Source organism: Muscardinus avellanarius, assembly GCF_963383645.1.
Source record: "Muscardinus avellanarius genome assembly, chromosome: 13".
Classification (NCBI taxonomy): domain Eukaryota; kingdom Metazoa; phylum Chordata; class Mammalia; order Rodentia; family Gliridae; genus Muscardinus; species Muscardinus avellanarius.
In genome coordinates, this window is record NC_137799.1 from 25,538,854 (window position 1) to 25,553,579 (window position 14,726).

The window sequence follows — 14,726 nt, forward strand, 5'->3', positions numbered from 1 at the left end:
TCTTTCTTCTCTCTCTGAAAATTAACTACATATTAAAAGCTACCAATCATTGAAGATATATAGTGATGGAAGTATGAGCCGATAAAATTTGTTAAATACCCCTGCTTGGAAAAATATGCATTTCACACAAACCATCCCTATTCAGCCTAACTAGAATCACTCAGGTTCTTCTTGGGATCAAATTTGTATTTTTTTTTTTTGTTGTTGTTGTTGTTGTTGTACTGGGGTTCCTGGAAACCCTTCTACCTCCGGGCCACACTCCCAGACCTGTTTTTTTTTTTAATTTTTATTTGGAAACAGGGTCTCTTAAGTCAGCAAGGCTAGCTCCGAACCAGCGTGATTCTCCTGTCTCCACCTCCCAAGCACGGGGATTACAAGCGTGCGCCACCACACCCAGCATAAATTTGTATTTTTAAACTTGAGGTGAATTAGGAGTTCCTAAGGTGCTGAGAAATAAAGCATGTCTGCCTGGTTTGCTTAACTGTAGCGAAGACTTTGAAACACAGAAGATGCCTTTCTCCTGTCAGTTCCTCTCTCCACGCACCTGATCCTGGACCACCCAGCAATCCACTGCAATATGACAATTTGCTGTGATTCCTTTCATCAGTAATTAACAAGATGTGGTTGTGGTTTTCTGTATTCCAATGAAAATCAACAGAACTTTCTGGAAAAAGAAAAGAAAACGTTGCCCTTTGTTTTTGTTTTAAAGAGGATTCTTGCAAGTAACGTCTCTTTGTATAGTCTTTTTCAGCTTTCTCTCTTCTTATTCCAAAGGCTCCTATGGACCTGGCAGCACAGGACACCCCTGTTCTACATTCGAGGTGATGTGGAATGTCTGTGGAGTCAGCACTTATGGGCTTTAATGTAGACATTCTTTTGTTGGTGGTGGTACTAAGGATTGAACCCTGAGGCATTCTACCTTCAAGTTATACCTCCAGCTTGCCTGCTACCCTCCTTTTTTTTTTTTCTGGTCTGGAGATGAAACTCAGGGGCATTCAACCTCCAAGCTATACCACCTGCCCTATTTTTTTTTTTAATTCTTTATTTTGAAACAGGGTCTCACTGAGTTGCAGAGGGCCTCACTAAGTATCTGAGGCTGTCCAGGAACCGCGATCCTCCAGTCTCAGCCTCCCGAATGCTGGGATTATAAGCGTGTGCCACCACGCCCGGCTTCCTTTTTTTTTTTTTTTTAAACAGATTTCACTAAGTTACTGAGGTTCTCACTAGGTTGTGGAGGCTGGCCTTGAAACTGCGATCCTCTTGACTCAGCTTCCCAAGTACTGGGATTACAGGTATTTACTATGCCCAGCATAACACAACCATTCTCGATTTGGGATACCTTCTTCATTCTTTCAGTTTAGGTTTCATTCTCTGTAAAATGAAGGAGATAGTACTCACTTTTAAAAGCCTGAGAATAATGTGTGTAAAAGTTCACTCTCTAGAGGCAGTGATTTTTTTTAAGTTAATTACATCTCCCTCTTCACCTCCCTCCCAGACATCAACCTCGTGCGGGCTGAAGACTGAAGCTCTCTAGGCAGGATTCTCTCTGAATCCAGCGGCTTCTTTTAGGTTGATCTTCTCCTATTCTTTTGAGCATTTCTAACTATTACCACTGACTTCTGTGTTCCTCTCCCATTCCTTCTATCCTTTGGGGGTTTCCCCTACCAGTCTGGGAGCTCCTTTAGGTCAGAGAACGTCTGATCATCTTGTTGCTCCAGCGCATGGAATACAGCTTGGCACATAGGGCGAGGGCTGAGTAAATGTCAAATGAGTGGGTTAGAAAGTGAGGCCCTCATCCCTTTTCACCCTCTCACCCAAGGGCCCAACTTTTGCCCTTCCCCTTGCTTACACACTCTTCCAGGTTTTGGGTTTTATTTTTCCTTTAATGTGCTCTCTGTTCAGAGTAAAAGGAGAACAATGAGTAGAAGAAAGTTCATTCTAAGTAGAAGGAATAAAATGTGTAATGGCTCTAAAGGACAAAAGACCCTGCTGTGTTACAGGAGCCAAAAGAAGGCCAATGTGATTCAAACACAGTAACCAAAGGAGAGAGCCAATGCTAAGGTCATGCATCAATCAGGATAGGCTATGTTTTGCTTCAATAACAAGCAACCCCTAAATTTCCCAGCAGAAGCTTATTTTTCACTCATGAAAAGCCCATTATGATTTGGACAAATTTCCAGGGCAGATCTCCTCTGGGTACACTGTTATTAGCAATTCAGACTTTCCAGTCTTTTCCCCAGTTTTACAGTACTGCCATATCAATACTGGTTTTCCTTATCTGCACAGTAGAAGAAAAAAGTGCATTAATAGTCATGTATTGACTCTCAAGTAATTTTTGCTCATATTTCATTGTCCAAAGTAAGTCATGCAGTCTTATCTCCCCTTCAGAGGTGTAAAGAAGTACAGTAACCCCCTGACCCCTAAGCCTCTGGAAGGAGAGGAGACATGAGACATGGCTGAGGAGCATGACTGGCCAACCCAGATACCAGGTTGCTGAGAACACTTTAGATAGCATCATATTAGATTTCATTCTGAATACAACAAGCAGCCATTGAAGGGGCTAGCTAGGAGCCTAAAATGATTCGATTTGTAGTTACTCTGCTTACATTACTCTGGTTACTCTATAAAGAATGAGTTGAAAGCTAAGAGATAGTGTCAGGAAAGAAATGTCTAGGGCAAGGTTAGTGGAGAGATGCTGTTAGCATAAGCCAGGGCGGAAGCGGAAGAGATGGAGATAAATAAATGGATACATTTGATATATATTTTGGAAATAAAATCAATTAGGTTTACTAAAGGAAAATTACAAGTTCAGCTTGAAGGATATTGAGTTTGAGATGCTCATGAGATACAAGCTGCCATAACAAGTAGTCTGGTGGGTACAGAAAGCATTCAAAAGTTTCAGGCTAGAGATCTGAATCTAAGGGTCATCAGGATGCAGAGGTACTCAAATGAAGGAGAAGGGATGCGCTCCCCACGTAGACCAGAGAGACGATGGCCTAGGATGAGCCCTGGAAACTCCCATTTTACTTAGAAGAAAAACCCTTAATGCTTACTTAGAAGTTGAATCACAGGAAAAGGAGGCAGTGAAGGACACTGGAAAACAGTGACCTGGGAGAAAGGAGAAGCAGGAAAGTTAACACAGAACCCAAGAGACAAGTGTTAGCAGGGCATTGCTCCCCACACCTGTAATCTCAGTACTTGGGAAGTAGAGACAGGAGGGTTGTAGGTGTTTGTGTGTGTGTGGGGGGGATACTGGGGTTCCTGGAAACCCTTCTACCTCCGGGCTACACTCCCAGACCTATTTTATACTTTTTTATTTTTGGAAACAGGGTCTCTTAAGCCAGTGCGGCTGGCTTTGAACCTCCGCGATCCTCCTGTCTCCACCTCCCAAGCGCGGGGATTACAAGTGTGCGCCACCACGCCTGGCTTAGGGTTGTAGGTTTGAGGCCAGATTCAGCAACTTAGCAAGTCCCTGTTTCAATTTTTTTTTTAAGGGACTGGGGGTATAGCTGGGAGGTAGAATGCCTCCTGGACTCAATTCTCAGTACGGGGGGGGGAGAGAGAGAGAGAGAGAGAGAGAGAGAGAGAGAGAGAGAGAGAAGGAGAAGGGAGGGGACGAGAGGAGAGGAGAGGAGAAGAGAGAGAGAGAGAGAGAAAGAGAACCACGAGCTAGAGCGCCACCTTGTATGGGTCACTCCCTTAATTGAAAATCCACTTTTTAGAGTCCCTGACCTTCAGCCTGGAGTTCTGGAGTTGCATTTTCTTGTGCAGGGCTTAAGAGGTCACAGTCCGAGAGGGAATGCTGGCTGTATGAAGCCTGGCATCAAGGGCAGGCCAAGTCTGTATCAGCAAGATCTTCAGGCCAGAGCTGACCGACTGCCCCCAGAGGCTGGCCAGAGGCACCTTCCTTCCTTCCCCGAAGGCCTGAGGACTGAGTGATCCGGGTGACAGAACTTGAAGGGAGAGAGAGCAAGGAAAGGTCTGGTCTCTGTGTTCTTCCCCTCCCTCCTCACAAGCTGCTCCTGCCAAGAGCATCAGATCAGAAGGATTTGCTACACACACACTCACACCACCCTTCTGCCAACTCCTGGGCTGTCAAACCTGCTCAGTGCACAGGCTCGGATTTCATATTTCTGGCTAGGCATTTACACCACCCGTTGATTTTCTTCCCTGTACTGGTCAGAGCAGGGGCCTGACCTCTTTCCACATCCTGGACAGTGAGCAGAAGGGGACTGTCCTAACACACACAGCAACCGGCTCACGTTGCAGATCTTGCATGGGGCATGTTCCCTTCACCCAGAGACCGCAGGCCTTGCAGTTCCCAGAGCGGCCTCTCCACTGGGGCTCCACCTTCCCAGGCTCCAAGGGGGGTGCCCTGGGCCTCGTTCTCAGCACTGACCTCTGCCCAGCCACCATTCTGAGCCAAATTTCACAGCTGCCATGGCAGGCAGATATCACCCCTGGTGAGGAGTCTTCCCCGAGCCAGGCACAGAAAAGGTCTTTTCCAATAACTGCTACCGCCGGGTGTGGTGGCGCACGCTTGTAATCCCTGTGCTTGGGAGGCTGAGACAGGAGGATTGCACAGGTTCGAAGCCAGCCTCAGCTACTTAGTGAGGCTCTCTGCAACTTAGTGAGACCCTGTTTCCAATATATATATATATATATATATATATATATATATATATAGTCTGAAGCCCCTGGGTTCCACCCCCAGTACCATTAAAAAAAAAAAAAAAAAAAAGTAACTGCCACTGACCGGCTCGCCCTACCTCTCCTCCTGGCTCCCGTGCTCTCAGTCTGAATCCCTGCCTTCTGGGTCAGTCCCGATTACTAAGGCTGATTATTCCAATTCTTAAGTCTAGAAACTGCTTGGATTGAAAAGATCTCTTAGTCAAGTCAGATTCTGCCACCTGCTCCCACCTCCGGGACCTCTCTCTCCCAGCACCGTACAGATCTATACTTTTTAGGCTAGAGGGAGGGGCGCAGTCATCTAGCTCACGGCCACGCCCCCTCCCGATGTTCTCAACCTTTTGGCACCAGAGACTAGCAATGACCCAGAAAATGTCGACTGCCCTTTTTTGTGTGTGACTGGCGGCGGTGTGGTGTTTTTTTTTTTTTCCCCCCTGTCTTGTCCCTAGGCTAAGCGGCAGCCCCAACAGGCTCCTGCTGACCGACCAGACTCGACTCCAAGCAGCTTAAGCTGCCGTCTGTCACCCCACTGCACCTGAGACCCACTTCTTTCTGCCCTTCGCCCGGGTTCTTGCTCGTCAGAGGTATTCTCTACACTCACGTCACGCCTCTCTTCCATGCACCTTCTCTTGCTGAACTACCATCTTCGTCTGATTCTGAAGTTGGGGGTCGGGTGGGGAGGGATACGGTTTGTTTTTTGTTTTTGTTTTCTTTTTGGTTCTGGGGATTGAACCCAGGAGGCTTCTACCTCCCAGCTACTCTTCCAGCCCTTTTTATTTTTCTTTTGAAACAGGGCCTCACATGTCGAGGCTGGTCTTGCACCTGCAATCCGCAGGTCTCAGACTCCCAAGTACTGGGATTACAGGTGTGTGCCACCACACTGGGCCATCATTTCTACTAAGGTCCCAGGAGGTGCTGATGCCACTGGTTCGAGAACCTTCTCCCTTTGACAACTACTTGTTCTTGGGAACAGAACTAACCTACAAAACTAGCAGGGTTTTTTTTGTTTGTTTGTTTTGTTTTTTAGAAAGGAAGGGTCTTTTGTGCCTTTTGTTTACAGCAGTGGGTTGTAGACATCATTTCAAGGAAAAGAGAGAAGAATCCACTGGCGCCATAACTATCCTGTTACAGCAGCTTTTCAACGTGTGACCCCAAACCCTCACCCCAGGTGGCTGTAATAGATGGAGCGGGCTGTGGGCAGAGACGGGAACAGTCACCCAGCTTGCTGAGCCTCAGTGGAGTGACGGGGCTTGGCCTCCATTTTCAGTAGGAACTAAATCCTGCAAAGGACCCCCAGGGGAAAGGGAGAGTTTCCCCGAGCTGAGCTGATGACAAGTGACCGCAAGAATAGACCAACATCCCCCGCCACCTTCAGTCCAGAACTTTCTTCTAGGCCCTCTTGAATCCAAGTGGAACGTATGAAAGGAATCCTGTGTCTCGCCGGGGGCTGCCTCCTGTCCTCCCCTGCGGTCCTTGGGCACCCTGAGGGAACTGGCTTTGTCTGCCGGCGCCCACTCAGGGCCCCCGGCAGGAGCAGGGCTCCTTCCACATTCCCCAGCGTGCTCACAAATGAGCCTCTGTGTGTTTGGAGATCCCCGGGGCCCTCCCAGTGGCCATGGTGGGTGGTGGGTGGTGGGAGGGCACTGAGAGGCCCCATTAAACATCCCCTCTGAGTGCCACACCCACCCACAGCATGTGCCAAAGGCTGTGGGAGACACGGTGCCCCACAGAGAAGGGCTGGGTCATGGCCACTACGCAAGGCTTCATTTCCAGTACCCGTCTTGATATTTCATAGTGTTTTGGAGGGAAATATATGTATATTGTAACGTTGAAATTTAGTCGGGGGTCGCAAAGGAGGCAAACACCAGCCAAGTAATTGTGTGAGACCAGACAGTTTAATCAAACTGGCACCTTTGGGTGAGCTCTGCTGACAGTACGGAAAGGAGCTGATGAGCCATGTAGTCGGCAGAGTCACGGGGAGAGGAATTACTGATATTTTATAGCGGGAGCCTGGGGTGGAGCTGGCTGCTTGGGAATGCCTATTGTCTCGTGACATCTGGAGTCAGCCTCGCGGTGTCTGGAGTCTCGCAGCACCTAGAGTCTCCCAACATCTCCACTTCTGGCTTCTGGGGTTCTGCCTCCTGTGCCTGCTGCGGAGTCCTGTAGGGGAAGAGAGGAACCCGACTTACCATATATTTAACTTGCTTTTCTCGGTTTTGGGAGAGAAGCATCTGAGATTCTTTTAGCTCCTGGAAAACATATATTCTCCAGTGTGGCACTTCCAGCTTAAAATTCTTCCTGAGGGAACTCTTCTTCTATTAAAAGACCATCTATTATTATTATTATTATTATTATTATTATTATTATTATTATTGATTAAACCCAGGGGCATTCTACCTCAGTGCCAAACCCTCAGGCCTTTTCTTATTTTTTATTTTGAAAAAAGGGTCTCAGCCTGGTGTGGTGGCGAACGCTTGTAATCTCAGCTTGGGAGGCTGAGACAAGAGGATCGCACAGGTTCGAAGCCAGCCTCAGCTACTTAGTGAGGCTCTCAGCAACTTAGTGAGACCCTGTTTCAAAATAAAATATAAAATAGGGCTGGGAGTATAGCCCGGAGGTAGAAAGCATCTGGGTTCCACCCCTAGTACCACCGAGAGAGAGAGAGAGAGAGAGAGAGAGAGAGAGAGAGAGAGAGAGAGAGAGAAGGGTCTCACTAATTGCTGAGGCTGGCCTCAAACCCACAATCCTATCTCAGCCTTCCAAATAGGGGGAAACAGGTGTGCACACTGCCACACCCAGCGAGTGATTGACCATGTTATTTGTCTAAAATTTTTATGATCCAACATAATGTAAGGCAAATATCTCTAACAAAGTTTTATTACTTGCTTTAGGTGACACAAGCAGCAAATTATAAAGGAAGAATCAGACATAGGTGTGCTCCTAGAGTCTAAACTCTTTGCTATTTTAAATTATTTTTTTTTACTCCTTTCCTCTACTTATTTCTATATTATCATAGATGGAAAATCCCCTTCAGATATTTTTTTAGTTGAAACTGTTCATGGTGAAATTGATTCAGAGGACTGTAAGACATTTCCTAAATACTCATTTCAAACCCCTAGCCACCCCGATCTTTGAGGCTTTGGTTAACCTTACCTGCTCTTCACAAACATCTCTTCAGGTTTCTTCCTCATTCTTGAGAAAGATCTAATTCACCTACATTTTTTGTTTGTTTTCAATACTGGGAATCAAACCCAGGCACATTCTACCTCTGAGCTATACCTCCAGTTCTGTTCTTTTTTTTTTTTTTTTTTTTTTATGAAACAGAGACTCACTAAGTTGCAGAGGGCCTTGCTAAGTTGCTAAGGCTGGCTGTGAACTTGCAATCATCCTGCCTCGGCCTCTCTGCCTCCCTGGTACTGGGATTACAGGCATGCAGCACCACTATGCCTGGCTTGTATTATATTTGAAAACAGGGTCTCACTAAGTTGTGGAGGGCCTTGCTAAGTTGCTGAGTGTGACAGTGAACCTGCGATCCTTCTGTCTACTTTTGTTTTCTGTCTGCCTGTAAACTTCTGGAAGCTTTCCACCTCCTGGGGTGGTGCTTTTCCCGTAGCTAATGAACAACATGGTTTGTCTATATGGAGTGCCGAGCAAGGGACTGAACTTGTAATTTTATTTCCTGACCTTGGGGTTGTGGCAATTGCTCTAAGTTTCCCCTTTAACTTCCATCCAGAAGGACGATTACACCCACCATGTCTTATGAATCCTTTCATCTCCCCCTTCATCCATTTCCTGAAGATTATACCACCCCTTGGGTTCTCAAAACTCAGGATCGTAATCAAGACTTGGTGGCAGGCCAGTCCCTGCCGCCCCTCCCCGGCCGAGGAAGAGGAAGGGTGGTCATGGGGAAAACAGTGGCTTCTGCCAACTCAAACGCCAAGTGCTGTTGGGGCGAGCCTGTGATGGCTCTGGCTCCAGATCCAGATGAGGAAAATGTCCATTCTTTTCCTTTTTGTTAAGTTCCCCCTGGTAAGCCAGGCATGGTGGGGCACACTTGTAATCCCGGTACTTGAGAGGCTGAGACAAGAGGGTCACAGGTTCTCAGCCAGCTCCAGCTACTTAGTGAGGCTCTCAGCACCTTAGACCCTGTTTCAAAATAAGAATAAAAAATAGGGCTAGGGGTGTGTGTGGCTCAGAGGTAGAATGCCCTTGGCTTCTACCTAGCACCACACACACACACACACACACACACACACACACACACACACACAAAATAAATAAAAGTAAAAATAAAGTGTAATTTGTGGACTAGCCACATCAGCATTAACTAGGAACATTAGAAATGAGAATTCTCTGGCCCACGCAGACTACAGAATCCAGCATCCAGGGTGGGGCTGGGCTGTCTGCTTCTGCCAGTCTTTGGAAGATCGAATACATGCTCAAGTTCGAGAGCCACTGTTGGGCACACAGGCTACCTCTGCCTTATTGTGTGACTTGGTCACATTTGCTAAATTGTTCGCTTGTAGCTTTTTTAAGCACTTCCCCCCAAATTCTACTACTGTCCCCAGCATGTGTACAGAGACACGGATAACTAGTTACAAGCCATGGAGAAACTACACTGCCATTTTTACGTATTGACTTAGCAACTTTTCCATTATCTGCCTGAAGAATGGCAGTTGGTTAGTCTGCACAAGGAGGTGACCAGGAAGAAAAGTTGTGCACTCCAGTCCCCTCAGGAAGGGCACGGGACATCCTCCCCTTTGTGGCAGAAGCTCCTGGGCCTGTGGCTTGGAGCTCCAGATGTGTTTGCTGGCTGTGTACCTGCTGGGATGGGGGTGTGGGTGGGGAATGAGCAGACAGAGTCCACACGGAGAGAAAACTGGCCCTTCCCAGACAGCAGGGATCTCTGGAGTGAGAGAGACAAACAGTACAGACACATAGAAAGCCCTGTCTTCCTTCCTTCCTTCCTTCCTTCCTTCCTTCCTTCCTTCCTTCCTTCCTTCCTTCTTTCCTTGTCCTTTCTTTTGTTTCTTTTGTTTGTTTTTTCTTTCTTTCTTTCTCTTTTTCTTTCAGTCTTAAGGATTAAACTCAGGGTCATTCTACCCCTGAGCTATACCCTCAGCCCTTTTTATTTTTTTGTTTTGTTTTGAAACAGAGTCTTACTAGCTTGCTGAGAGTCTAACTACACTGCTGAAACTGACCTGTGATCCTCCTGTCTCAGCCTCCCAAGTACTGGGATTACAGGCCTGGCCTGTGCCAACACAACCAGTGTGAGCGGGGGGGGGGGGGGGGCATAATGGCATCTTTTTTTTTTTTTTTTTTTTTTTTTGGTGGTACCGGGGGTGGAACCCAGAGGCTTTCTACCTCCGGGCTATACTCCCAGCCCTATTTTATATTTTATTTTGAAACAGGGTCTCACTAAGTTGCTGAAAGCCTTACTAAGTAGCTGAGGCTGGCTTTGAACCTGCGCGATCCTCCTGTCTCAGCCTCCCAAGTGCGGGGATTACAAGCATGCGCCACCACGCCCGGCCATAATGGCATTTTAACCCACTGAACACACGCAGCTCATAAACTATGTCCGTTCAGGCCGCCATAATTGAATGCCACAGACCAGATGTCACATCTACAGCAAATGCTTATTTTGCATTTTGGAAGGCTGGGCCTCGAGGTAAGCGGTAACCCCGCGGGGCCTGCTTCCTGGCTCACAGGCGGCTGTCCTCCTGCTGCGTCCTCATGTGGAGGAAGGGTCAAGGCATCTCTGGGGTCTCTGTCCCAAGAGCACTGATGGCATTACTGAAGGACCCATTCTTTTGCCCAGTCACCTCCCACATGACCCACGTCCTAAAACCATCACACTCGCGATTTGCTCTCAACACATGAAGTTGGGGGGATGCAAACATTCAGTGGAGAGGAAGAGATAATCATAAGCAACTTCGCTTTTGCCTTCCTCAGCCAAATTGGGAGTGGGGAGTGGCTGGAGGGAGGGACCTGGGGTAGGACCTTGCTTGATTCACAGTGTCACGAGGTGAGCTGCAAAGGAATTTTTCATTCCCCGTGTCAGAGACTCACCCCATCACTGCGGGGTCCCTTCTTGACGGGGGTGGGTGCATCTCTGCTCCTCAGGCTGCCTGTGACCGTCTGCAGCTCCTTGCACGCAGACACAGATTCTTCCAGCTTCTTTCTGCTCTTCCCGCCCTCTCCCTTGCTCAACCACATGCTTGTCTCTTTTGCCTGCCTTTCTCCTGGAGAGCTGGCTGGTGGCCTCCCCTCTCACATCTGTGCAGGGAGACCCTGCCCTGCTCACTCCCCTAAAACTCAGAACCCATCTGAAATGAGCTCCTGGAATGTGGTGCTGAACTTCTTGCACCAAATTCCTCCTACTCTCTTGCTCCTCAAACTTATTCTTCTACACTTTTTTTTTTTTTTTTTTTGTACTGGAGATGGAACTCAGGGGCATTCGACTTCTGAGCTACACCCTCAGTCCTATTTTTTTATTCTTTATTTTGAAACAAGGTCTCATTGAGTTGCAAAGGGCCTCACTAAGTAGTGGCAGAGGTTGTTTGTGAACCGCAATCCTCCTGTCTCCGCTACCCAAATGCTGGGATTACAAGCGTGCGCCACCACACCTAGTTTACCCTTTTTTTTTTTTTTTTTTTTTTTTTTGCAGGTCTGGGAATGGAACCCAGGGGCATTCGACCTCCGAGCTACACCCCCTACCCTATTTTTTATTCTTTATTTTGAAACCAGGTCTCACTGAGTTGGAGAGGGCCTCACTAACTAGCTGAGGCTGGCTGCGAACCGCGATCCTCTAGTCTCAGCCTCCCGAATGCTGGGATTACAAGCGTGCGCCACCACGCCTGGCTTGGCTTACACTTTTGATGTAGGTTACATTTTTGATGTAGGCTCAGATAGAATTGGCTGGAGTCCACAGATAATGAAGCTTGAAAGGAGGAGTTTGATGCTGGAAGGTAGCTCATACTTGCCTTGACCTGCCCAGTGCTCATCTTCCTCTGCCTGGAGGGAGCTCTGTGCTTTGACACCTCACACACAGATAGAGCTGATAACCTGAATTATCTTTTGCAATGTTGATGGAGGCACAACCTTAATCTCCTTTTCAGCAGGCTGTTCCTTTGGGTGTAGGGTGGTTCTCCTGCTGGCCTCTGGCATAGCAGTGAAGCTCCTGGAATTACTCTCTCCTCCTCATTAGAAGCTGGTCTACCATCTGTCTTAAATTTTGCAAGGAAAACACTGCCACCGGGGAACCTAGAGGATGGAGCCACCTGTGTTTTTCAGTAAGAGGCTTTACTGTACCTGACAATTTCCTAAGGCCGGACCATGCCCGTGATGGTATAGTCTTGGGGGGTGACGGAGCAACAGGATAGAGAGCTTGAATCTCCAGATGACTGCTTAGAACAACAAATCTGCCCTCAGACCTCAGATGCTCTCCATGGACCGTAACGTGAGAGAGAAACTTCTCCAGGCACTGAATTATTTATTGGGTTTATTTGATGACCATCTGACTTTACCCGATCTAATACAGACAAGACCATCTAGTACTAGGGTGATGTCATAAAGTGTGTGTGAGTGTGTGTGTGTGAGAGAGTGAGAGAGAGAGAGTGAGAGAGAGAGAGAGAGAGAGAGAGAGAAAGAGAGAAGAGAGAAGAGAGAAGAGAGAAGAGAGAAGAGAGAAGAGAGAAGAGAGAAGAAAAACAGATACTGCATGTTGCTGAGAAGCATTTATTTTTATGACAGGCCAGAACATTTTCATAGCTGAATAGGCATCTGTGATAGCTGGGAAGGCAGACCCCATGCCGACCTGCCCTTGGAGAAGCAATCAGAAAGAGACAAAATGTTAGTGTCTGGTTTTAGCGGCTGGTTTTAGCACTGCAATGTGTGTGGCCCAATTCCTATCGCCAATGGTACCATCTCCCTGCTGGGCGCTGGTCTGTGTGGATGCCGTCTTCCATTGGTTTAAGAGAAAGCGTGGCCTGGGATTGGAAGTTAATTTGTAACTGGATCAAGTTGGTGAGGAGAGTGTATGGGAAGTGAGGGTGGGGGCTTGGCTCAGAGCAGGGGGCTTTGACTCCTTCTTTGGTCATTGGTATGTCACCTGGAGCAAGTTTTACTCAATGCTCTGAGTGTGCGTCTCTTCATTGGTAACATGGAGATGATCCTCATAGTGTGTACTGCAAAGGAGTGTTGTAAGAATTGAGTGATTCATGCCAGGCACTCGCCACAGAGCCTTGTACAGAGGGCGCCCTTAAGAACCCTGGCTAAGCCGGGCGTGGTGGCGCAGGCTTGTAATCCCAGCATTCGGGAGGCTAAGACCACAGGATCGCGGTTCGCAGACAGCCTCAGCTACTTAGTGAGGCCTCTGCAACTCAGTGAGACCCGGTTTCAAAATAAAGAATAAAAAATAGGGCAGGGGGTGTAGCTCGGAGGGTGAATGCCCCTGGGTTCCATCCCCAGACCCGCAAAAAAAAAAAAAAAAAAAAAAAAAAAGAACCCTGGGCTAGATGGGCGTGGTGGCGCGTAATTGTAATAACAGAATTTAGGAGGCTGAGGCCAGAGGATCGCAGGTTTGGCCAGCCTCCATAACTTACTGAGACTCTCAGCAACCTAGCAAGACCCTGTTTCAAAATAAAAAAATAAAAACCAGGCGTGGTGGCACATGCTTGTAATTCCAATACTTGGGAGGCTGAGACAGGAGAATCTCAGGTTTGTGGCCAGCCTCAGCTACTTAGTGAAGCCCTCCACAACATAGTGAGACCCTGTTTCAAAAAAATAATGAAAAAATCGGGCTGGGGGGGGGTGTAGCTCAGAGGTAGAATACCCCTGGGTTCAATCCCCAGCACCACGAAAATAAATAAATAAATAAATAAATAAATAAATGAGGGTTGGGGGTGTGACTCAGAGGTAGAACACCCCTGGGTTCATTTTCCAGGACCAAATAAAATATGAGCTATTATTGGGAGAAGCACTGCGGCTATTCCTTCCATCTGGCCACAATGGTCAGTTTTCCCTTGAAATGTAAGTAAAATGCCACATTCAACCAGTTATGACACATGGTGGTTTAAATTGCGGTGTTTGAGGGAGTCACTCTACTTAGATCTCAATGGATTCCTGTCTAGTGTGAAGGGTGGGACAGCCCCCCTCCCCGACGGCCCCTCCCCCAGCCTCCTGGCTGTGGAAGCTGCTTTTGCTTTAGGGACCACTGCCACCTTGTGGCCACATTTTACACTTGCAGGCGAAGGTGAGTATCTTGAAACTAACTGCAAACAGCTGGAGGCGCTCCACCCCCCTTAATCAGCTGGAGGCACTCTACCAGTCCTTTCTTCTTTATCCTGGGAAGCCCCTTGCACGCTCCTGGAAGGAGCTTCTGATTTTTTGCTAAACATTATATCACATGGGTGCCTCTCTCATATCCAGGAAAATATATAAGAGGAAATATGGGTTGAGATTCATTATTAAAACATGCACATACAAAGCCCCATTTGATCCTAATGTGCAGCGTAGCTGATAAGGACCACCACGTTAGGCAGTAAGCGCAGTGGTTGCTGCGTATTAAGTCACCTGGGATGATTTAGAACTTTTCTTTGTGTGTGTGTGGTATTGGGGATGGAACCCAGGTGCATTCTACCTCCAAGCTACACCCCCAGCCCTATTTTTTATTCTTTATTTTGAAACAGGGTCTCACTGAGTTGCAAAGGGCTTCACTAAGTATAGGAGGCAGACCTCACTAGAACCATGATCCTCCTGTCTCAGTCTCCTGAATGCTGGATTACAAGTGTGCATTACCATGCCTGCGGAATTGGTTATTTTATATACATATGTATCATAATAATTTCGGCTGTTACATTCTTTACATCTCCATCTCCCTTTTTTCCTTACTAAACCTCTGTCACTGGAGTCTTTGCCTCACCCAAGAAGCTAAGTAGGATTGAAGTGTTGCTTCCCCAAAGCCCACACAAAGGTGACTTAATGCCTGAGTAAAAATGCAAAAGCTCCCAACCAGTGTTCTATACACCCCAGAACCA